Genomic DNA, 24,363 nt, shown 5'->3' with positions numbered 1-24,363 from the left:
AGTGCTCCACCCCACCCCACAGCAATGCCCCCTCTGCCATCCCACCATGCCTCTACCTTCTTGTGCTCCCTGCCCCATCCCAGCCCCACCGTGGCACCATCTCCCAGGGGGGAAGGTAATCCTGGGGCCAGAGGGCTCTCGGCCCACAACCCCCGCATGCCCAAGTGACACTCCCAGTTCTGGCGCCCTCCCTACCACCCTCCAAGTTTAGGCCCCCCACCCCACCCCCCTCTCCCAGTTCTGGCCCCCTTTCCACCTACCTCCAAGTTTAGCCCCCCCACCCCACAACATACAGGGATTCCCACCACCCACCCACATTGTAAACAGTTGGACATTCAATACCACAGTTTTTTAGGGTTTTTTAGGGTTAATGTTGATACAGATTTTTATTTTAGACAATACCAGTGTCCCATGGTCCCGTGGGAGGGGGGGTGGGGCATGAGTGCAATAGTGGTGGTGGTGCATGTGGTGGGGGGTGGATATGTGGGAGGACAGTGAGGGGTGGGCATTGAGGGGCTGGTAAATGCAGCCCTGGGGCAAGGCCTACATGAAGGGCCTCCTGGATCCAGACACCATCGTGGTTCGCCTGGTGGCTGGCGACCTCAGCCAGCTGCTCGAAACCCACAGTGGCCTCAGCTGCCCACCCCTGGAGGAACACCCCTTTCCCTCCACAATGTGGTGGAGGATGCAGCAGGTGCCCACCACTTGTGGGACATTGCACACTCCCACCTCGAGGCAGGCAAGAAGGCACCGCCACTGCCCCTTGAGGCGCCAGAAGGCCCACTCAACCATGTGCCAGGCCTGGTTGAGGTGGGTGTTGAAGGCCTCCCTGCTGGGGTCGAGGTGGCCAGAATAGGGCCATATCAGCCACGGCAGTAGGGGATATTCCATATTCGCAACCATGCATAGTGGCATGGTGGTGTCTGCAACTGGCATCTCCTGCTGGGGGATGAAGATCCTGGCCTCCATACGCCGACACAGGCCAGAATTGTGGAAGACCCTGGGGTCGTGGGGTCACCCCAACCAGCCCACATAGATGTTCATGAACCAGCCTTTGTGATCCACCAGGGCCTGGAGAACCACCGAGTGGTAGCTCTTCTGGTTGATATAGCGGCCAGTGTTATGTGGTGGGGTGTGGATGGGGATGTGCATCCAGTCCAGGCCACCAAAGCAGTTCAGGAGCCCCAAAGAGGAGGAACCCCGACAATGACATCCAGGTTCCCGATGCAGAAGACGCAGTGCAGAAGCATGACATTTATGGCATGGACAACCTGCATGGGAGGGAGGCCATGCACTCTCATGGGGGTGTGGCAGGGTGTTCCCAGCAAGTGACCCCCTCCATGCCTGCCTTGCCCTGCCTACCCTGCCCTCCCAGCCAGCGATCCCTGAGGGGTCCTGTGCCCATGGGCCCCCTTCCCATGGTGGGAGTGTGCCCTGGGCCCATCTTACCTCCATAAGCACCCATCCAACAGTGGCCTTGCCCACCCCAAACTGGTGGCCCATTGAGCAGTAGGAGTCTGGGGTAGACAGTCTCCATACTGAAATGGCAACTCGCTTCTTGAGGGGGAGTACAGGCACATGGTGGTGTCCTGATGCCTCAAAGCAAGTGCCAGCTAGTGACACAGCTCCTGGAAGGTTTCCCGGCTCATGCGAAAGTTCCGGAGCCAGATGGCATCATCCCATTGCCCCAGAACCAGTCGCTCCCACCAGTCCATGCTGCTGGGGTGGCTCCACAGGCTTTGGGGTGCCAGGGGGCAGGGTGCACACTGGGTGGGCTCCGTGTCCTCAGGGAGGCTGTCTCCCAAGGAGTGGGGGGGGGCTGCGGCGACTGTGCAGACAATGTGGGCAACAGCGCCCACGATGTCTGCATCCAGTGTGAGGACCAAGGTGTTGTTGGCCATGGTGCTGCTGCACTGGGGTCTGTGTTGCTCCTGGCAGCTCAGCAGGCCTTGCTAGTGCATGGGGGGGGGAACTGAGGAGGGGGGCCCTTTAAGGCAGCAGCTGGCTGCAGGCCCTGGAAGGGCTTGGCATCCATGGACCCCATCCGCAGCATCTCTGCCTCCCTTCTTTCGAAAGAGCACTCATACATGTGTTGATGCTCCCTTTCGAAATAATGGGACTGACTCTTCAAAAGAGGGGGTCGGAACTGTGATCCACCTTTGCCATGTGGTCGTGTTCTTTTGAAAGCTGTTATATTGATTTCTGGCTTTTGATTTTGCCCTTTTAATGGTGAGCTCCCATGTAGACACAGCCATAGTGATCCTACTCAGATACAGAAAAGGTAATGAAATCTGATTCCAAACTTGGCATATCTGAAAGTCCTTAGGAGACTAAGGCAATCTATGTTTTCACCTCATACCAATCCTTCTCCCAACAACAGCCTTACATCTGGCTTCCTGGCAGCATGACTTGACTGTTGTCATGCTTACCAGTGACTTTGTTATCCATGACAGCCCTAGGAAAGGAGATTTCAGGAGAAATACTAATACATGCAGGGAGCTGTATTATCTTTCCATGGGTTTCCATAGCTAAGGAGGTGAGAATGGCCTGGACTACGCATGGGAGATTTATTGTGCTAAGGAATTGTTCTTTCTCAGTTGAGGGAAATGCATCTGTGTTCACACCCAAATGCATTTCATATTGATTATCAAGGAGGATATAAATATTCAAATTAGCTTTTGAGTTTTTCAGATCAAGGTACTAACAGAGACTGAATTGCTCCAGACAGTTATTTCAGTACCACTGGGAAAAGAGATGTTGACACATATATTTTAAATCATGTTCCCACCACAAGAGGATATCAGAAACAGCCACCAACTTTGTCCACAGCTGTCAAAGCAAGGAAAATTCCAACCCAAAGTCCTCTCTCCTCCCCGCCACACACCTCAGAGGTGCAAAAAGAGTGAGAAGAAACAAGTCACCCCCATATTTCCCTCATGGCCCACGACCAGAGCTGGAAATTGGGACCAAAATTTTGACTGTCTCTGTGCTTACAAGCAGAGAGCTGAGTATGGGGCATGGAGACTGAAGAGCTGAGGACAAGTGGCAGGGCTCACAGATAGGTGTGGGAAATGCAGAGGAGGAGAGAAAGCACTGTGCTAGGTTGGGGCAATCATAGATGAGTGTTGGTGGAGTTTGGTGCAGTGGTGAAAGCACAGATCTGGGTGCACATGCAGGAGGGGAGAGCGAGTTGGGCTAGGTGTATAAGAGAGAGCTTGGGGCTAGGTGCAAAGCAGGGAAGGAGCTCTGGGTCTCCTCCTTCAGAGAACTCACATAAGGTCTCAGAAAAACCATTCTCAGCTCTTACCCAGAGAAGGGCAACAGACAGCTGGTCACAACTTCAATTAAGGACCCAGGTACCCTCCTAGACATTTATTATTGGAAAATTTCACAAGCTCATATCATTGGCAAATGAACCAACAGATACCTGTCCATGCAGAATCCTGGTCTGATGATTGGCTCATCAAAGAGGGACTATCCACTGGAGAACCAGAGGTAGGTACACTGGCTGAAAAAAGAGTGGAGGGGAAGTTTGGAGCATTGAAGGTGTCAGAGGCATTCCTAGAGGAGGATAATATCAGGCTCAAGAATGGAGGGGAGCTCTGAGAGGCTAACTAGTTTAAGGAGGCTACGGATTGGAGCTGATAGTTTCATGGCTCTCATGCAGTACCAACATTTTGCAGCAATGCTTTTTAGTCATGCGTTTATTTGACTGTTTAGATTCCTCATTGTGAATCTTGCCTTCTTTTTCAAGACTGCTCTCTCATTTTATATTTTTAGTTCCTTGCCTATTTCATGTTTTTCTGTTCATGACTGTCCTATGGTATTAAGTTCTTGTTAATTTTTTCTGTGTTAAGTCCTAGTGTTACATGGAGTGTGGGGCTACCTCTGAGATTTATAAAGGAGGGACAGTCCAGAGACAAGAAAGAGTTCCAAACCTAGAGTCTAGTAGAGCAAGCTCAGCAGAACAGAGCTGGGAGGTGGGAGATTGCTTTGAAGCTCCTAACATTAGGACGTGGGCTTGGCAAGAAGGCTGCAGCTGACCCTGACAAAGTTCAAGGTCCAAGCCAATATATGGCTCTGCCTGTCAGCACCACGAACACAAGGTGTGGGTAGGAAGTTTCAGCCCAGCAAAATCCAATGGAGGGGCTCAGGGTGTGTGTGTGTGGGACAGAATTCTACGTGAGGCCATCTGAGTGAGGGTGGCTCAGTGGGGGGTCCAAGTGTGTGGGGATCTGGATGAACCAAATATGTGAGCTTTTGCTAGAATTTGAGAAAATTCCGATTTTCAGTGTTTTTTGTTTTGTTTTGTTTTGTTTTGGTGTACACTAGAAAAATTCCAAATAATTTTAGACATAAAAATGCTGATGTAACAGAGAAAGAGTAAACATTTCTATTTATTTCTATTGTATCTATTTAATACACAACATATAGATTGCAAGTAGTTAAAATGTCTGTCCTTTTACCAAAATAGATTAAGAATAATCCTCTAAAATTTATACCTGTATAATTAGAAGGAAGAATTTTTACGGTATCATTCACTTTGATGGCAAAAGTTCAGAGAAGGTCTTTAAGGTAAGTACAGTGGGTCTGTCATTTTGTTATAGTTCATAAACAATCAAAGTACATATTCCTCTTGCAGTTTATGTAGAATTCATAATATCTACCCTAGAATCCATTCTAGGTGATTGTGCATCCATTATTGTCCTGCACTCATCATGCTGGTGTCTGCATTTTGACTAGGAGTCATCACAAAATCATTTTTCTTCCTTCTTCTTGGCTGTTTCCACACATGCCACTTTCTCCAGAAGTGGCATGCTAATGAGCAGCCTGGAAGATGCTAATGAGGCACAGATGTAAATTTCCAATGCCTCATTAGCATATGGTCACTTGACTCAGAGTCTGGAAGAAGCTCTTCTGGACTCCAAAATAGCTGTGTAGAAGGGCAGCCTGTGGGGATCTCCTGGAAGGAAATCCTCCTTCCGGAAGGCTTCTGGAAGGAGGATTTCCTTCCAGAAGATTCTACACAACTATATTGGAGTCCAGAACAGCTTCTTCTGGATTCTGAATCAGTTGACCATATGCTAATGAGGTTCTGGAAATTTACATCTACACCTTATTAGCATCTTCCAGGCTGCTCATTATCATGCCACTTCTGGAGAAAGTGGCATGTGTAGAAATGGCCCTTGTGTGTGTGTGCCTGAGGGGGAGTATAGTACAACAATACCATTCTCTTTTGTTTTTCATTCTTCGCTTAGATTCATATTATACTTTCAATATTGCTGAGTGAGATTCGTAGATGTTGGTAAACATGAAAATGGATGATACATTACTTCTGGGTGCAGACAGTTAACTATTTCACATATGAAAGCTGACTTGTGAAAACAAAGGCCAAGTATTTAGAACCCAGATAGGGGAGAACAGCCCCTGGCTCCAAGTGTACATGTTTAAAATGAAGGTTTTCAACATTGAACTGAAAGGAAAATTCCATTTCCTTTGTTCCTTTTAGCTTTCTGGCTCCCACATCTATTTACGGAGTTAAAGTTTGTGCTTTTCATAGTTCTACAACACCATGTATAATCATTTCCTAAAGAAAGGAGCAAACCCTTGTGATCTTCCATGGTTTTATCAGTCACTGGATTGCTCACCCTATAGTACCTTCCCACTTGAACTTACATTGATTTACTGCCAAAGTACATATATGTCCCAATTCCTGTTGTTTAGACTCAGTTCATATGTCCTGGTTTTTAGTCAATAACATTTATTAGAAATATATGTAGAGATACACAAGAGCTGTGGATACACAATGATGTTTAACAACAGAGCATTAGTGTTAAGGTACTGAAAAGCAATGCACAATTTCAAGAGCCATTCAGACTACATGTACACAAGAGGTATTTCCTGGCAAAACTGGGCTTTTGTTTGTAAAAACCACAGAACATCTACACGCAAAAAGCACTTTGTGGACAGTTTGGCAACAAAACTTCGCACACGCGTCGACAGTGTGTGACATCTCCCCATTCAGTTATAATGTCTCCCTGAACGGTGTTCCGTTATGAAAATGATTGGGTAGACACTCTGGGACCCCTTTTGTCGAAAGACAGGGCTTCCACTTCACTGGGCAGCCCTGTTTTCAGAGCTTCTGGTCTGCCATTCTGTCGCGAGAAGGCCAGGCAGCCTCACTCCTGTCTGTCAACAGAGCAGCTTGCTCTTTTAATTTGCTTTTCTGTGTGGATGCAGTCTGTCCACAGAAGTTTTTCCAGGAAATCCCTTTCAACAGTCACTTCTGCCAACGGATGCTTCTCATCCAGACATAGCCTTATTGTCCATGAGAACATCCTGAAAAAAAAAACAAAAAAAAAAACCTAAGGACATTCTCAGTTACTGTCATGTGACAAATTTGAAGCTAAAGGGAATTTGCATTACAAAGTGTTATTTCTGATTCTCAGAGCTCAGTCTCATTTACACAAAGGCTCTTTGACTTTATTCTAGCAGTGTAAAAAGGCCTTCAATAGGGAATAAATTACCCTTTACATTGCCAGTTTGGTGCAAAGAGGTTTTACATTGCCAGTTTGGTGTAAATCGAGCTTTCGGTTTCAACCTTCCACATTTTTAGCTATCCTTAGTAGCAGCTGGCTATACTGTGAATGCTGACTCACTGTTTTGATGCTCATCTTGCTGATTGTGCACTTAGCTCAGAAAGTAATGTTTGGACTAGAAGTGTTCTTCAATACTCCCAGTAATTCTAATTGTTTGCTATCTCCCACTTAAAAAAATATCTGTCATGGATGGTGATAGGTCTCGTAAGTGCAGGGAACTGGACTTGATTACCTCTGGGGCTCCCTTCCAACTCTATGAGCTATGTACATCATCCATACACTAACAAGCATGACTCCAAAGTACATCAGTTCAGACCACAACTTATTTCAGGAGGTGGGATAGCAATGTGGTTATCACAGTGGCCTCACAAGCTCAAGATTATGAGATCAGTCTCTGAGGAGGTGCTTTCACAGGTCTTGGGTAGGTTATGCTTTTTTATTTTAAAAAAGAGTCAGAGATAGGTCTTGCTGTAACTGCAGGGGACTTGCCTTGATAACCTCCAGAGGTCATTTTGAGCTCAATGCCATAGTATATCTCCATGTTTCCACTTTAGCCCTGTCTCTGATTATTTTACTAAAATCATTCTATAATTGTAGGCCTTTATTGTTTTACCTTTTCAAATCTTACTTGGATTTCCCTTTCAAATGTACTGATTCTGCATTTTAATTAAATGGCCAATAAAATGTAATATGTGTTAAAAATAAACTACAGTCTGTGCCTTGGTGAGACTGGGAGATTAAAGCCAGAATTTATACTTATCATGTGGTTATTCAGAGTTTTACAATATGCAAATAAGCATGTTGAACTGGTTGAATTTCAGTGTAAACTTTACCCTAAGCCCATGTCTTTCAGTTTTGTATTTGTAATAGCTGCTGGAGAAACAGAAACACAACATATGGCCAATGATCAGCAGGAATAAGTAGTTGTAATATTGAAACTTCCTGAAGGTAAGCACATAATGCCATTACTATTATTCTAATTTTGCAGGTGATATTAATCATTCAGTTTTTAAAGTGGAAAACTTAAATTAGGAGACTGCAGTCCACGTTCAGGCCCTTAATTTAAGAAACAAAAGTAGGAACCTAAACCATGAAATCCAAGTATGGAATTTTGTCTTCTTGTTAAGAAGGGTCATGTTTTAAAATGGAGTTCTCTGTCTCATTTGTGAACATCCAATGTGTAGTGAGATTGTCAGGTCGAAGGATTCATTTCTGTATGTTCTTTATGGGAACCTGAGAATAACTGGGAAATGGAAAACAAAGATCGGATTTTTGTGGAACAGCAATAGGGAAGAAAATAGGAAAAAAATCAAACAAGAATTGCAGACCTTTTGAAGCAAAACAAATGTTCACTGAAGACAGTTTCACCCCCCCACCCTTTTTTTTAATTACATATATGTGAATATGAGCTTAGCGCTTGTCTATTCTTACCAGGAGATTAACTTGTTCAGGGTCGATCTTCCAGAGATCAATTTCACATGTCTGGTAAAGATGTGCAAAATCAATCTGCCTGGGGTCAACAGTCATCCCCTGTATTCCTTGTTGTCATGAGGTGTAACTGAGGTCAACGAGAGAAGCTTTCCCATCAGTCTCCCTCACTGAGGACAGGACACTGCAAATATGTTGATTCTAGCCATGCAGTTACCATAGCTAGAATTGCGTATCTGCAGTTGAGTGTAAGGTCTAGGGTAGACCAAGGCTTACATTCCCAAAAGAAGTTAGAACTAAGTACCAGTTTTAGGCACCAATATAAAACTCTTACTGAACCTTGTAAGCTCCTAACCTCATTTGGTGCTTGCATTTCTTCAGTAAAAGTCCATTTTGGCACTGATATTTCTGTTTTGCAACATGTAGACTGATGCCTCACTCTAACTGCCCCAGGTACCTAAGCCCCAGAGAGATTTACAAATCAGGGGAAGATACGCATCTAGTGACATAAGGATGCAGTCTGGTAGGGTGCTGTCAGACCAATAGTGCTGGACTGGCACCTTCAGGGGAAATCACGCAAAAAAACTGAAGGAGGAGAAGGAAGTGGCAACCTTCCTTCACAACTTCTAGGCCAGTGGTTAGAATAATCACCTGTTATGTAGGAAATCCCTGATTCAAGTCCCCTGCCCAAGCACTCGAGGAAGAGAGAGGATTTCAATGGAAATCTGCCAGATCTCAGAAGCACTAACCATTGGGCTAAAAATCATTCTACTTTCTGGTGTGTGACTTCCTCAGTCTATCTGCTGAAACTGTGGCATTGTAGATGTATAACCAGAACAGGGTACTGGAGCCTAGACCTCCTACACCATGGGTGAATAAATAAACAGCAGCAGACTTTGGTGTCATTACTATACTAGTGCTCTCACTCACTGGCCCAAATGGCTCTAAATGGCATAGTGAGGCATCCCATACCAGACTATTCCATAGGCAGGAGGTAGGGCCTGCCCCTGGCAGGAAACAGCTCCCAGTTCAATGTCCTTCTTCCCTCTTAAGTGGAGATGGAGGACAGAGCAGTCAACATTTTATACAATATTATACCTCTTTGGGCTCCGGCACATAAGTTTTATCATAGTTTGCTGTGTCACAGCACTCCAGGTGGCATGAAAGGCCATTTTTGGTATTTTTCTAAATGCAAAGAATTAATATAATGTCATGAGATAAGAAAAAGAGGGGGTAAAGATGGAATTTTGCAAACAGACCAGACACAGTTTTATGCGCAAAAAGAGAAACCTCCTGACAAATGGCTCATCCTTGAAATAAATAATAAATATATAGATCTGAAGCATGATGCTTCCAGACAGGAAAAATGAAACTCTGGTTTTCTACATTCCCCATAATAGTAGGGGAAAAAATCAACTTCAAACTAATACATTTAAATGGTAAATAAAAAGCTGTGCTCTGGAATCATGCAGCAAAACAGAGAAAACAAATGATTTCAATGGATTTTTTGATGTATTAACCTCACTCATTAAAAGACATTCTGCAGCACCTGTGACAACTGCAGTAAGTGAACTGTATGATTTATAGTCTGAGGCTGCTGTGAACCATTCTGCAAGAGAAAGGAATGAGCATGAATTTCAAACTCAGTAAACACTAGGAGAGATCAGAAGTAGCTGTCAGAAGGTCTACCAAAGAGCTAAACGTGACAGTGGAGAGGTTTCTGTTGATGATAATTTTTAACTGCTGGGAGAACCATTGCTCTGCTTAAAAGTACTTTGATCTGGTTGTTTTTGGCTTGTCTGGCTATACCGAAAAGGTCAAGGCACATTTGATATAGGTTTAATCAGGCCACAACTTTATTAGTAGATGTCTGAGTCTACCCTGCAGATATAAGTGCACAACACGGGTAACTCTTTGTCTATGCCATAACTACAACTGTGTGTGTGTTGAGGGAGGGGGGTTCCAGCTCCACCTCTTTTTCCATCCAGGCCCAGCCAGCAAATTCATTGCAAGCACCCACTCATAGGAAGGGGCTGGAGCATAAGGATGTGGTTGTGGTGTGTGTGTGGTGGGGGGTGGGGGAGTTGGTTTTCGGCCAGTCATATGAATCCACAACTGTCCAATATTGTTCCTTTACGGAAACCCCTTTTTAAGTCCTTTTCCAAGCTATTTAGCCAGTCATTGTATACCTTTCCTATGGAGTACCTGCACAGGACATCTGCCACAAGGAGGCACCAGCTATCACTTTGGCTGCATCCCCTCTAAACCCGGTAGGGTTCCCAGACATCTCTTTTTTACATAACACGTTTTATAAGTAACAGAGGGGAAGCCGTGCTAGTCTATACACTATCAAAACAAAAAGCAGTCAAATAGCACTTTAAAGACTAGCAAAATAGTTTATTAGGTGAGCTTTCGTGGGACAGACCCACTTCTTCAGACCATAGCCAGACCAGAACAGACTCAATATTTAAGACACAGGTTCTCTGTGTCTTAAATATTGAGTCTGTTCTGGTCTGGCTATGGTCTGAAGAAGTGGGTCTGTCCCACGAAAGCTCACCTAATAAACTATTTTGCTAGTCTTTAAAGTGCTACTTGACTGCTTTTTGTTTTGATGTTTTATAAGCTGGTACTAGGAGTCAGCCATGGATATGAGTGAATTCCTCTAGCACTGTGGAACCTGGGGGTTAGCAATGAAGCATGAAGATGCACTGAATGCTTTCAGATGACAGACCTATGTGGGAAGTCTTAACAAATTCATGTTACTACAGCACCAGAAAGGCTTGTCAATGAATGGCCCATCACAAAACACCAAGTAAACAGTGACGCTGGCAACCTGTTCCATCTTGGTAATGCCATCTTGTGATTACCTCCTGTCACCTTTTTAGTGGGCTCAATTGTTATCTAGGTCCACACAGTACTCTTAAGTCACAGGTCGCTGGAAAAGTGGTTGCATTCTAAGACTAAGTCTGGACAACACTGTTATTTTGAAGTAATCCATTCTGGAATAGCTGTTCCGAAATAGCTTATTTCAAAATAACACAGTTACGGAAAAGCTGTGTCTACATCATAGAATCATAGGGCTGAGGTCATCTAGTCCAGCCCCCTGCTTCAAGCAGTATCAACCCCAACTAAGTCATCACAGCCAGGATGTTGTCAAGCTGGGACTTAAATACCAATTCATTTTGGGAACAAGGGAATTTTGAAGTTGGGTGTGTATTTCGAAGCATCCTCGTCTAGCCTGTCAGTCAGCACTTCAAAGTTAGCAGCTTCGAAATATACATGACCACCATTATGCTAATGAGGTGCTGCATATGCATGGCAGCACCTCACTGATATTCCCTGGTCCATGTCATTTCCACGCCCCTTTGAAGAAGGAGGCTAGTGTAGACACGGCCACAAGGATGCATTTTGAAATAGCACCCAGCATCCTATTTCAAAATAGGATGTCCAGACACAAGGGCCATGGCCACACAAACCTTCCCTTTTTGAAGGGGCATGTAAATTATGCCCATTTGAAAATGCAAATGAGGTACTGATATGAACATTCAGTGCCTCATTTGCATAATATTGACAACCCGGCCCACTGAAAGTGCTGATTTCAAACTAAAAATAGCTGTGTAGCCAGGGTTTCTTTGGAAAGGTGCCCCAATTTTAAAAGCACCCTTCTTCTTGGTTTGGGAAATTTGTGAAGAAGTGTGCTTTCAAAATTGGGTCACCCTTTAAAAAGAACCCTGGCTACAAGCTATTTTTATTTCAAAATCAACACTTTTGATGGGCCGGGTGGCTGCCATTATGCAAATGCAAATGAGGTGCTGAGTATTCTTATCATCACCTCATTTGCATTTTCAAACAACTGCAATTTATATGCCCCTTCCAAAAATGAGGTACAGTATAGCTACGACCTTTGTGTTTAGCAGTGTTATTTCAAAATAAGATATTTTAAAATAGCCATTTCTAAATATCTCATTTTGAAATAATTCTGTAGTGTAGACATAGCCTAAGTAAGATAGCTAGGAATGTAAAGTGTTTGTTTTACAATCCTTTCCCCACTCTAAGCCTTTGTTCCAAATACTGAATAAAAATACTTTGTTTTAAGAAGGTTGTTGGTCACGAAGTTGTAACCTAGTTGTATGTTCTCTATTAAGACCTCAGGAAAAGGGAACAAAATAACAGAGAGAAATCACTGAACTATATATATTTCCTTTATATTTGGGATTAATGTATATTGGCTGGAACTTAATGAGCTATAGGATGTAATAAAAGCTATCAGTAATATGCACAGCCTTTTTTTAAAGCTATTGAATGCCTGTTTCTTATTTTCAAGAAGCACTAGAACTATTTTAGTAAGTTTCACAGCCATGAAAGAACATGGTTACATGGCTTTTATTGCTTGATCATTGGCACCTTGACATAAAAGTATGCAAACTATTAGAAATACCGCACAATCTGAATATACCGGCTTTTAAAACATGTGGTAATATGATTAAACATTAAGTAAACTCTCTAATGCTGGCAAATTAACCATGCATGTTCATAATGTACTATTTCAAGAAACATAGTTACACAGTGGCAGATTGAATCAATAGCTTATTAGGTTACTTATTACAACACACCTATTTTTTTGATAATCCTTTCCTTAAGAACTAAGTCTATGACTACACTACATTCCTCTTTTAGAGAAATGCAAATGAAGGGGATAAAATATGCAAATTAAACACTGATTTACAAATCTCATACTTCATTTGCATAATCTCATGTGATCATGCTTCCAGAAGAGGATTTTCCAAAAACAAAAGCAGCTGTGTAGATGGGATTCCTTCGGAAAAAAAACTCATTTTCGAAAGAAACCTTCTTCCTATTTTGTTCTTTTTTTTTTTAAAGAAACCCATCTACATGGCTGTTTTTGTTTTTGGAAAAGCCTCTTCCAGAAATGTTATCATGTGGGATTATGCAAATTAAGCACAAGATTTGTAAATCAGAACGTCATTTGCAGTTTCAATCTCCCTCATTTGCATTCCCTTTCTGAAACAGGCAAGTAGTGTAGACACACCCTATGTGTCAGTTACATTGGCATACCCTTGTTTCTGCATTTCTGTGCTCCTGAACAATCAGGTCATCTTGTCGTGCACTTGTATTGCTTTCTTCTGTACCCTGTATCACAGGTACATAACACTGTCTCCTTGTACACTGCTGGACTGGGTGGCAATGACATGAGCAGTGGTCTCCAGACATGCAGCCTCCTGTTCCCAACTCCTTATATTTGGAGGACAAAATACTGGATCTAGGCCTGTCTACAAACTAGTGCCTGATAATGAATTGTCTTTATGTGGGAGAAAAGATCGTTACTCATTGGTGGTAGAGCATCCGATGACCACAGGTATATGAACAAAATATCATATGCTTTATCAGTGTTGTAAACCTCTGACAAGTCTTACACAATACAAATAAACTCTTCTTCACTTTCTCCAAGTTCTGGTCACTCTGTACAAGGTGTGGTGAAAGCTGACGGTTTCAATGAAAAAACTTCCCCTGCAATCATCCTGCTGTGTCATTCATTAAAGAAAAATAAAAATAAAATCACAACCATTCTAGGCATGAAATGGGAGCAGTTTCCAGAGCAGTGAGTCCATGCTGTAATTTCTACCCACTGGCAGGAACAGGAAAATATTTCAGTTCCAGTTTATGTGCTAGCTTGCATCCAATGCTGTTACGTGTTATATGCTACAGTGAGCCAGCAAAAGAATAAGCACAGCAAGGTCTTTGGCTGCAAGAACCGTAGTGTCAGCATCATTTTGGGTACAGTGTAACATCATTCTTGTGTCTATTTCTTCCATTGCCTGTACAACTAATTGGTGTCAATTGTTACTGTTGACCACCATACTTCAGCCTGATCCTGAAAGCCACTAGCAAAAATGATTTTATTGTGTGCTTGTGACAGTAGCTGACCAGATTAAAATATTGCAGTGTCTGCCTTATTTTCTGAAAGCACAATGAAATTCATCCATTTTCTTAGAGCAGCACGTATCTGCCTTCCATCCCTCTTTGGATAGGTTTTGAACCTCTTCAGCATTTTTGCCTTATTAACAGATTACTTGTAGTTATCTGTCAAATGCAATATCTATTCTGTATTCCAGTACAATACCAGGTTTTATAAATATGTCTGCAAGATGTATAAATATTTTAGCTCCAGATGCCTTGTGCCATGGCCAGTCCACATATCACAAGACAGCTTGAGATCAGCATCTGATGAAGTGAGTCTGTGCTCACGAAAGCTCATGCTCAAAACTTTTCTGTTAGTCTATAAGGTGCCACAGGACCCTTCGTTGCTGCTAAGACAGCTTCTGTGAACGGAATAACTTTAGGTGGGCAGTGAACATCAATTGTCAGTGCATCACTCCATTTTACCTTTCCGCCTGTTCTTAAGACTTCTATTTGTCTGGGCCAATGCAATGTATTTCAAAATCCATTGCAAATGCACAGTCTCCAGGTATTTAGATTTGGATTAGATTACACTATATCTTCTTGCCTCCACGACAGGCCTTTCCGTCAACAACTGGAGCATTATTGTTTGACAGGGGATCATGAAACTGTAAAAATACAGACCCACATCTTCATATCATAAGCCATTTCTTGAGAAAGCTGTTCCGTTGTACTTGCCCTAGATCTTTTACAGTCAACTGGGCATTTGGTATGGATTCAGTAGCAAAATCTTTAGTTGCAGTGAAGTGGGTGATTCCTTGCTAGAGAAAACCTTTAATCTTTGAAATTTGGGTAAGAGTGCATTTTCCCAACCAACACGGCACAGGACTCAAGTGTCTGCTATGCATCCGAGGAGTAGCCATGTTAGTCTGTATCTGCCAAAGCAACGAGAAGTCCACTGGCAGCTTATAGACTAACAGATTTTTTGGAGCACAAGCTTTCATGGGCAAAGTGCATCTAATGAAATGAGTCTTTGCCCACAAAAGCTGATGATCCAATATATCTACTAGTCACTCTATAAGGTGCCCTAAGACTTCTTAGTGTCTGCTATGATATGGTTTCTCAGTTTGTAAGATAAGACTCATCTACTGATGGCTGAGCAAGCCTCTGGGATGCCTACAAATCCATCTAGTTGTTTTGCTCTGCTTTTAAGTCACTGTAGACTTTAACTGTGTCTACACTACAGAATTCTTTTGCAGGAGTCACTGTTGACAGATAGCAAATAAAAGAATAAAGGTGGAAAGTAAAAAACAAATACTCTTACTGTTGGGTCAAACCCAATTCAGCAATTTACACTCCTATTTTCAATGCAATTGAATTGTATTTATGTCAGTCCCAGGATATTAGAGAGACAAGATGGGTAAGATAATATCTTCCATGGGACTTTTATTGTGTTGCTTGAAAGCTTTTCTCTCTCACCAACAGAATTTGGTCCAAAAAAGACATTACCTAACCCATCTTGTCACTCTTTATTTAAGGCAGTTTCCTCACCAATCTTTAGTTCTCAGAGACTTTAACCCCACTTGATGAAGGACACATCTTTTCCAGCTTGCAAGAGCTCTGGCCCCTTCTGTTTGTTCAGTAATGGATGCCAAGACAGCTTCTTCTCTCTCCTTATATTTTACCAAACCTACTGCTTGGTTGCTAAACACAGGATTACTTGGTGCTGTTTTCTGCTTGTGGACTTTCCACTCCTCTGCAGATTTGCTTGTAAATGGTGTTTCCATTGTTTTTGGTCACACAATGCTTTATTTCATTGAAAGAAGATGGATAGCTACCTTCCCTCCTGTCTCAGGGGAAAAAATAAATATATAAAACATTATCAGCTCCCCCCCCCGACCTGCTTGATTTCAACTCCTTTAAGTCACAGACACAAAAAAAATGAGTGAACATTCATAGTATCTCATCAACATGTTAATACATACATTTCACAAAGGATTGATCTGTGTATGTCACAGGCTTTCATAAAATACCTTACTTGATATACTTTTTAATACAGGAATATTATATACAATCAGTTGATCAAGCATTTACTTATCACTTGAGTTTCAATATCCTCCAGATGATGTTTCTGTCTCCTGTTGGGGTGTAAACACGATGCTGCCTTGTTTGACTTCTATGTAAATTAAGCATCATTATCTCTGCCAGAAGAAGAGGCTGGACAGATAAACACACATTATTTTGTCTAAGTCATATGCATTGCTTGCCAAACACATTTTAAGGATGTAGTTTTAGCACATAATCATAGCTTTATATAAGTGCCTGGTATGAACATGAAACAAGAATATTAATGATCAATGAGTTATTAATTTTCCAGTAGCCGCTTATATGACATGTTCAGGGTAGGCATTAAAATAGTGCATTGGGTGTATTGAGTTTGGGAATGGCCATCTCATCATTTTGGCAATAATCTGCTGTTTGTGAGGTGGGTGTATGTGTATATATATACATTTATATATTGCTTGGAACTGATAGTATTTGTCTTTCACCATAAGAGCATAAGACCAATCAGGTAATTGAATTATTGAATGATGATCTACAGCTGAAGTGGGGAGTGGGGTGTTACATTTCAAAGCCTGTTTCCTTTTCTTTCCTTTTGCAAGGCAGCAGAAATGATGCCATACCTCAAGCAGCTCCTTGACTGGCTGCATGCTGAAGCTTGTTTTGGAAAACAAAGCATTGGAGTACCCATAATTTCGGTGCCCTCATTCTTTTTTCATCACGACCCTCATAAATGGGATATAAAAAGTCAGGTGGTACTTGCCTTCTTCAGCTCTGAGTTTATTTACTCCAGCTAACCAACCATTCAGCTTTTATGGTCAAATACAGCAGCCTTCATTATCTATTCAGCCTTCTTGACTGTAGCTACAGGATAGGTCTCTGTTTAGGGAATTCTTCTTGACAAAATATGCTGCATGTCTTCTCCATAGGTTGCACAGACCTGGACTTATATTATGGACACTGGTATCTTTATTAAATTACTACTACTTGGCGCACATGATATATGAGTTACAGATGCTCTTGTCTTCTGCAGTACCTGGATTTCCTTTTTGACTGTAGTGGGCATAATGGCTTCTGTGCTATGTGAATTATATTGTCTGAGCTGAATTAAAGATTTACTCTGTTCAGTGAGAGATCTAAATTCTGGCCTGATTTATACTCTGTGCAACTTTACAGACTTAACTGAGACTACCTTAGTTGTGAAAGTGTACACAATTTGTACCATTATATGTAAAAACTCGGAGAGTTTTTACTAATTTATTGAGGTTCATTTTGCATAAAACATGGATCAAATTCAAATATTATTTTTAATTATTTACATGTGTTAAAATACATGTTTAAATAAGACCTTGGATTCTAGAAAATCTAAATAATATCAAAGAGAGCACAAATGCATATTAAAAATATTGCCTTTATTTTTCTGTGAAAATATTTGACTACATCATAGGTGCTAGACTTGATTCAGCATCATAACTAAACACAGGTTTATGTTTCAGGACTGAGTAGCCCCTTTGAAATCAGCAGGACTACTCACTTTTTTAAAATATGCACATGCTTCAAACAAGTTGATTGCTTCCTGTTTTTTCCCCATTCCATAATAACAGCTACAAATTTCCTCAGAGCCAGTTCCGATCCAAAAGTATGATTACAACATATTCTTATAGGAGGCAAAGAAAGCTTATCCATATTTTGTTGTTAGTCCCATTCGAATGGTACATGACTGCCTTGAAAAACAAATAAGAATATCACAATATCAGTACAGACTCAATTGCTAATATTCTTCATTCTGTTGTGTTCAGTTTACAAAAGACATAGGCCTTCACACCTTGTCCCCTAAGAAACTGTATGTTAAAGGGAAAGTTGAAAAAAATGAATATTTTGATGATTGTCTCCCCTTGCTTACTACAGTTCTTAGGATTTATAATCCAAATGCTGTGTACTCAGATAGAACACATTTCATTTTTTCACACCAGTTAAAGCCCAAACCGTCAAAATAGAATTTTGATAAAAATATGATGTTGCAATTGTTTTTACCAATAGTATTCTGTAGCTCCAGACCTTCTTTACTATTTTGATCAAGGGTGGTGAATATCAGCCTGAATGATCCCTCTTTTTTTGATGCCTAAAGCTGGAAAAAGAAGTTGTTTTAGTAACAGAAGCTACTGTGGATTATATTTCTTCATGAGGCAAACAAAGGATCAGTGAGATACCAAATGGCATCCATGGACTACCACATCATAATAGTACTGCACAGAAGAAAAACTAAACCAAATATCTTGATTGTTGTTGTCTGAGTATGTGTATGCCAAACTATATCACACTGTATTTCACACGATCATTATAGCTGGTTGGAAGATGGGGAAGAGTCAGAAAAATATCCAAAAAACTGTTACTTTGATTCTTCAGGTGGAAAACAGGAAGAAATATTAATGTAGATGACATTTTTCATATTTTTTTTTGCTTTTGAAACCTGTGTTTTCTTCACATTCCATCTCATTATTTCCTTTTTCTTTTCTTTGTGCTCCTTATTTCTTTTCAGTTTTACAATAAATGGTGGACAGGGAGAATAAATAAAGGGATGAGATGGGAAAGGAAGAATGATAATCTTAAAATATCTTTTCCTAAACATTCAAAAATGATTATGATTTGCAACATGGGTGAATGTTTGAGAAGGTTCTCATTCAGCATCCGCTAGTTACCCCAGCCTATGTCCCGATATTTAAGCAAGAACTGAATGCCCATCCTAATGTATGGGAGAGGTAGCCATGTTAGTCTGTATCTTCGAAAACATCAAGAAGTTTTGTGGCACCTTATAGACTAACAGATATTTGGGAGCATAAGCTTGTGTGGGCAAAGACCCACTGACGAAGCAGGTCTTTGCCCATGAAAGCTTATGATCCAAAATATCTGTTAGTCTATAAAATGCCACGGGACTTCTTGTTGTTCTTCCTAATGTAGGTAAGCTTAGTTGTTTTAGTGCAGGACTAAGTACACCCTCTGTGCTCTCTTTGATATGCTTCTAGTGTAGAGAGATATTCCACCTATGATGTGCAATATAGGTAACGTCACTCTCCATTTTGAAATGATTCCTGCAGCATCAAAATGACATACTAATTTTCAACACATCACGTCGTAATTATGCAAGTCACTCTCCATTATATTAATTATCAGAGGGGTAGCCGTGTTAGTCTGGATCTGTAACAGCAACAAAGGGTCCTGTGGCACCTTATAGACTCACAGAAAAATTTTGAGCATGAGCTTTTGTGAGCACAGACTCACTTCATCAGATGCTGGTCTTGGAAATCTGCAGGGCCAGGTATAAATAAGCCAGAGCAAGGGTGGGGATAACAAGGTTAGCTCAGTCAGCAAGGGTGAGGCTTACTACCAGCAGCTGATCTGGAGGTGTGAACACCAAGGGAGGGGAAGCTGATTTTGTATTTAGCCAGCCATTCGCAGTCTTTGTTTAAGCCTGAGCTGAGGGCATTGAATTTGCTGATGAATTGTAGCTCAGAAATTTCTCTTTGGAGTCTGGTCCTGAAATTTTTTTGCTGTAGGATAGCTACGTTTAAATCTGCTACTGTGTGGCCTGGGAGATTGAAGTGCTCTCCTACGGGTTTTTGTATATTGCCATTTCTGATATCTGATTTGTGTGCGCTTATTCTTTTACGTAGAGACTGTCCAGTTTGTCCGATGTATGTAGCAGAGGGGCATTGCTGGCACATGATGGCATAAATTATATTGGTAGATGTGCAGCTGAATGAACCCACGATGGTGTGGCTGATCTGGTTAGGTCCTGTAATGGTGTTGCTGGTGTAGATATGTGGGCAGAGCTGGCAACAAGGTTTATATTATTATCTCTATTATATTATATATTATATATTATTATATATATTATATATACATTATATATTATTATATCTCCATTATATTGCAGCACATACATAATGGTGATGGATCCATGGTGAAAAATTTAAGGCTGAATCTGTAGGTTTCCTAGGCTGGGAAGGGGGTGAAATTTCACAGATTGGAAAGTGGAAGCTGGAATTGAAATTTATGTACACTGTGTGTTACCTGAGGGCAAAATATTGTATTTCTTTACTAGAGAAAATGGCTGTAGAAGTAGGATTGGGGAATTTGGTTTGGAACATTATAGTGATGGGACCAGTAGTGGAGCTGGGATTCTGCTCTTGGGTTCCCTTTCATCAAAATTTCATGTTGTCTGATCTAGAAATTTAGCTTGGGCCCATCTCCCACTATAATACATTAAGATGATTTACATAATAATCTGAGATAATTGATGAAAGCCAGGAATGTCAGGGCTCATTAAATCCTGATGGTGCCTTTTTTACTGCTCTAGCATCTTACCTCATTCTTCTCATACTAACATGTGACCTCATGGGCAACAGAACAAACACTGAAAATGTTCGAAGAGGTTATTCCTAACTCATTGTGACCAGCATCTGATGAAGTGAGACTTTGCTCACGAAAGCTTGTGCTCAAAACTTTTCTGTTAGGCTACGTCTACACGTGCATGCTACATCGAAATAGCTTATTTCGATGTAGCGACATCGAAATAGTCTATTTCGATGAATAACGTCTACACGTCCTCCAGGGCTGGCAACGTCGACGTTCAACTTCGACGCTGGGCAGCACCACATCGAAATAGGCGCTGCGAGGGAATGTCTACACGCCAAAGTAGCACACATCAAAATAAGGGTGCCAGGAACAGCTGCAGACAGGGTCACAGGGCGGACTCAACAGCAAACCGCTTCCTTAAAGGGCCCCTCCCAGACACTGTTGCACTAAACAACACAAAATACACAGAGACGACAACTGGTTGCAGACCCTGTGCATGCAGCATGGATCCCCAGCTGCAGCAGCAGCAGCAGCAGCCAGAAGCCCTGGACTAAGGGCTGCTGCACACGGTGACCATAGAGCCCCGCAGGGGCTGGAGAGAGAGCGTCTCTCAACCCCTCAGCTGATGGCCGCCATGGCGGACCCCGCTATTTCGACGTTGCGGGACGCGGATCGTCTACACGTGCCCTACTTCGATGTTCAACTTCGAAGTAGGGCGCTATTCCCATCCCCTCATGGGGTTAGCAGCTTTGACGTCTCGCCGCCTAACGTCGATTTCAATTTCAAAATAGCGCCCAACACATGTAGCCGTGACGGGTGCTATTTCGAAGTTGGCACCGCTACTTTGAAGTAGCGTGCATGTGTAGACGCGGCCTTAGTCTATAAGGTGCCACAGGACCCTTCACTGTGATCTGTTTCTTTAATGAGTGTTCCTGCACTGTTGAGGTCAATGGGAGTTTGCTATTGACTTCCTGAGAATAGCATTAGTCTGAGAATCGGTAAAGACAAAGAATGTGAATGAGTATCAGCAGAGATAATGATTTTCCTCTCTCTGCTAATGTTGCTAATATTCAATAAGGCATATTTTGAATGAATAAGGGTCTTAATTTCAATTCATCTTGTTTAAAAAAAAAGATGGATGCTTCAGGGACAGAAATATGCACAGGAAGTACAGCAGATGGGCTGAAGGAGTGAGAAAGCCAATGAGCCTGATCCCACATCCATTACAGTTGATAGAAAGACTTTATTGACTCCAGTGGGCATTGAACCAGCCTTATGCAGAGAGAGCAGCTGAAGATAAAATAAAACTGGTAGACAACATTGTAAAAAGGGTGGGTGATGTAGTTTGAAAACAGGGGAAAGTGTAATCTTTTGATTTTAATATGATGAAATAGGAGTGGGAATTTTTGAAGTTGGAGTAAAGTCTGGGAAGTGTGTGCATGAATTAGGACATAATGTTACAAGCCAAATAAAAATGAGAATGTCTGGTTTTTTATAGTTATAAGAAGGTTTCACAGACATTTACTTTGAAAAATTATCTCAGAACAGGTGAATAGATTTGTAAACTATCACAGCAGTTCATGATTCATCAGTCAATACAGTAGTGAATGGTAATCTCAAAGCACGTCACAGACTCTACAGATGTACAGTACTACTGCCATGTTCTCCTGTATGATGTGGATGTAGTGACATGGTGGGAATTTGTACACATCATGAAGTGCCATAGTTGGAGGGGAATAGCGACACTTTTGTACAAGGACATGTAACAAGTATCATAGGATGTGTGATGATAAAGTACAGCACATAGGAACTTGGTTTGTAATATTTAGCCTTTCCCCTTCCTACCTCCCCTGCTCTACCTCCTCCACTATGTTGCTTGGACCTTAGACTGGCTGAGTCAATCCTTTTGGGATCTGAATCTTAGCTGTCTGGGAATCTAATTTGCGTGTTGGCTGGTTTCAAACCACATATGGTCACTTTGTGACTGACTTCTGGAGAGTGAAGAGCAAAAGGCAATTAAGGGAACAGCAGAAGGAAACCTCTCCCTTTTTTCTTCTTCTAGCACAGAAACTGGTCACAAACCTGTAGGGAAAACTATATTCTGCTTCCCACAAAAATCCTCATGGACACCTGATATTTAAATAAGGTGTGTGTGTGTGTGTGTGTGTGTGTGTGTCAGACAGAGAGAAAGAGAGAGAGATGAAAGGCCCTTTGCAGCCAGTTGACCTGTGCCAGAAGCAAGCGAATGCTGCATTTAGGGTTTTAAACATAAGGACCTTTCTCTTCCCTATGTTTGCACTGATTTCCAGAATGGATTTTGCTTTTTCTTTCACTAACAGGTAATGAGAAAATTCTGTTTCCCATGAGACAGTGACTATTTTTCAACTAGCTGCAGGTGGTGGCAAGATGCTGGGCCCTCTCCAAAATATCTATGAGCATTTGTCGGGGACTCTGGCCAAGAAACACTACTAAGGATAACAAATAGGTTAACCACAGATCATCAAACAACCAAAGATTTCAGTTTACACGAAAAGACATGGTCACAGTTTTCTGGCACAGTTAAGAACTAGCAAATGGATTGTATATGTCTTCAACACTATAAGGACTTTTAAATCTCATAGTTGTGGAGGAGGACTGGTCAGGAATTCTCCTGGTGATGCTGTTTGATGTGAATTGTTTAAGCACATTGCATTTGGCTTCACTCTCCATGTTACCCATTTTGGGCAGATTCTGGCACCTTTACAGTGAATAGTACTTACCTTGCACATAGTCCCAATAAAATCTATGTCATTATAATATTAGTGGTCTAACCATAGGGGGAATAGCACTGCTTATTTTTTGAAGAAAAGGGCTTAGTCACCGGGCTCTGGGAGGGTTTTCCATAGCTGCGAATCCTAAGCAGAAGGAGATGCTTCCTTCGAACCTGGTCTTAAGCACTTTTGAGGGGCACGGTTTAGTACCAACCTCCTGCCTGGGCATTTCCTATTGTCTTAGGCAGACCTTGGTTCAGCATGCTGGCTTTTTAGACCTCTTTCATAGGTAGCTAATGCTCCTCTTGCACTATATAGACTAGAGAATGGATGTCCAGTTTTGAACTGATGATTCACTCAGGCACCAGGGTGCATAAATATTGGGCATTGCAATGCTGAGCATAACTCCCTTTTGTGGATCTAGAGTTTGGTACCACAGACGTGCAAAGCCCAGTACAAAATACATGAGAATTCAAAGGATTTGCTTTGAGAAGCTTAAAGTAGCACAGTAAAAATACTCATGATCCCAATTAATATATATGTTCCAACTGTGTGTCTTTATACCTATGAGAGTCTGAAAGGTAATCATTTAGGGGCATCCTTACCAATTAAGCACTATTGGTGGATGTATTGCTAGAAACATGCATGGCACCAAACTTTTCTCATTCTTTTACTGCATAGCTGTGTCTACACGTGCACGCTACTTCGAAGTAGCGGCACTAACTTTGAAATAGTGCCCATCGCGGCTACACGCATCGGGCGCTATTTTGAAGTTAACTTCGACGTTAGGCGGCGAAACGTCGAAGTCGCTAACCCCATGAGGGGATAGGAATAGCGCCCTACTTCGACGTTCAACGTCGAAGTAGGGACAGTGTAGACGATCCGCATCCGGCAACGTCGAAATGGGCGGGTCCTCCATGGCGGCCATCAGCTGGGGGGTTGAGAGACGCTCTCTCCAGCCCCTCAGCTCACTGGTGGCCGCGTGGAGCGGCCCCTTAAAGGTCCCCTCCCCCTCCCTGCCTCTGCAGGAAGCTGAGGCAACGTGCAGGCTGCAGCCTGCACACGCGGGCAGCTTGCAGCACCCTCAGCCACCCACCCAGCGGCGATGGCTGCCCAGAAGCCCCCCCAGCGCTCCCAGGGGACCCCCCCCAAGGGCAGCCAGGGCAGCCAGCCCAGCCAGAGGGCCAGCCAGTCTGGGAAGCGGCAGCAGGGCCCCTCCTGGACGGAGGCCGAGCTGCGGGACCTGCTGG

The sequence above is a fragment of the Carettochelys insculpta genome, chromosome 3 (assembly GCF_033958435.1).
Source record: "Carettochelys insculpta isolate YL-2023 chromosome 3, ASM3395843v1, whole genome shotgun sequence".
Taxonomy (NCBI): domain Eukaryota; kingdom Metazoa; phylum Chordata; order Testudines; family Carettochelyidae; genus Carettochelys; species Carettochelys insculpta.
The sequence above is the reverse complement of the archived record's forward strand: the minus strand, read 5'-3'. Positions refer to the sequence as shown.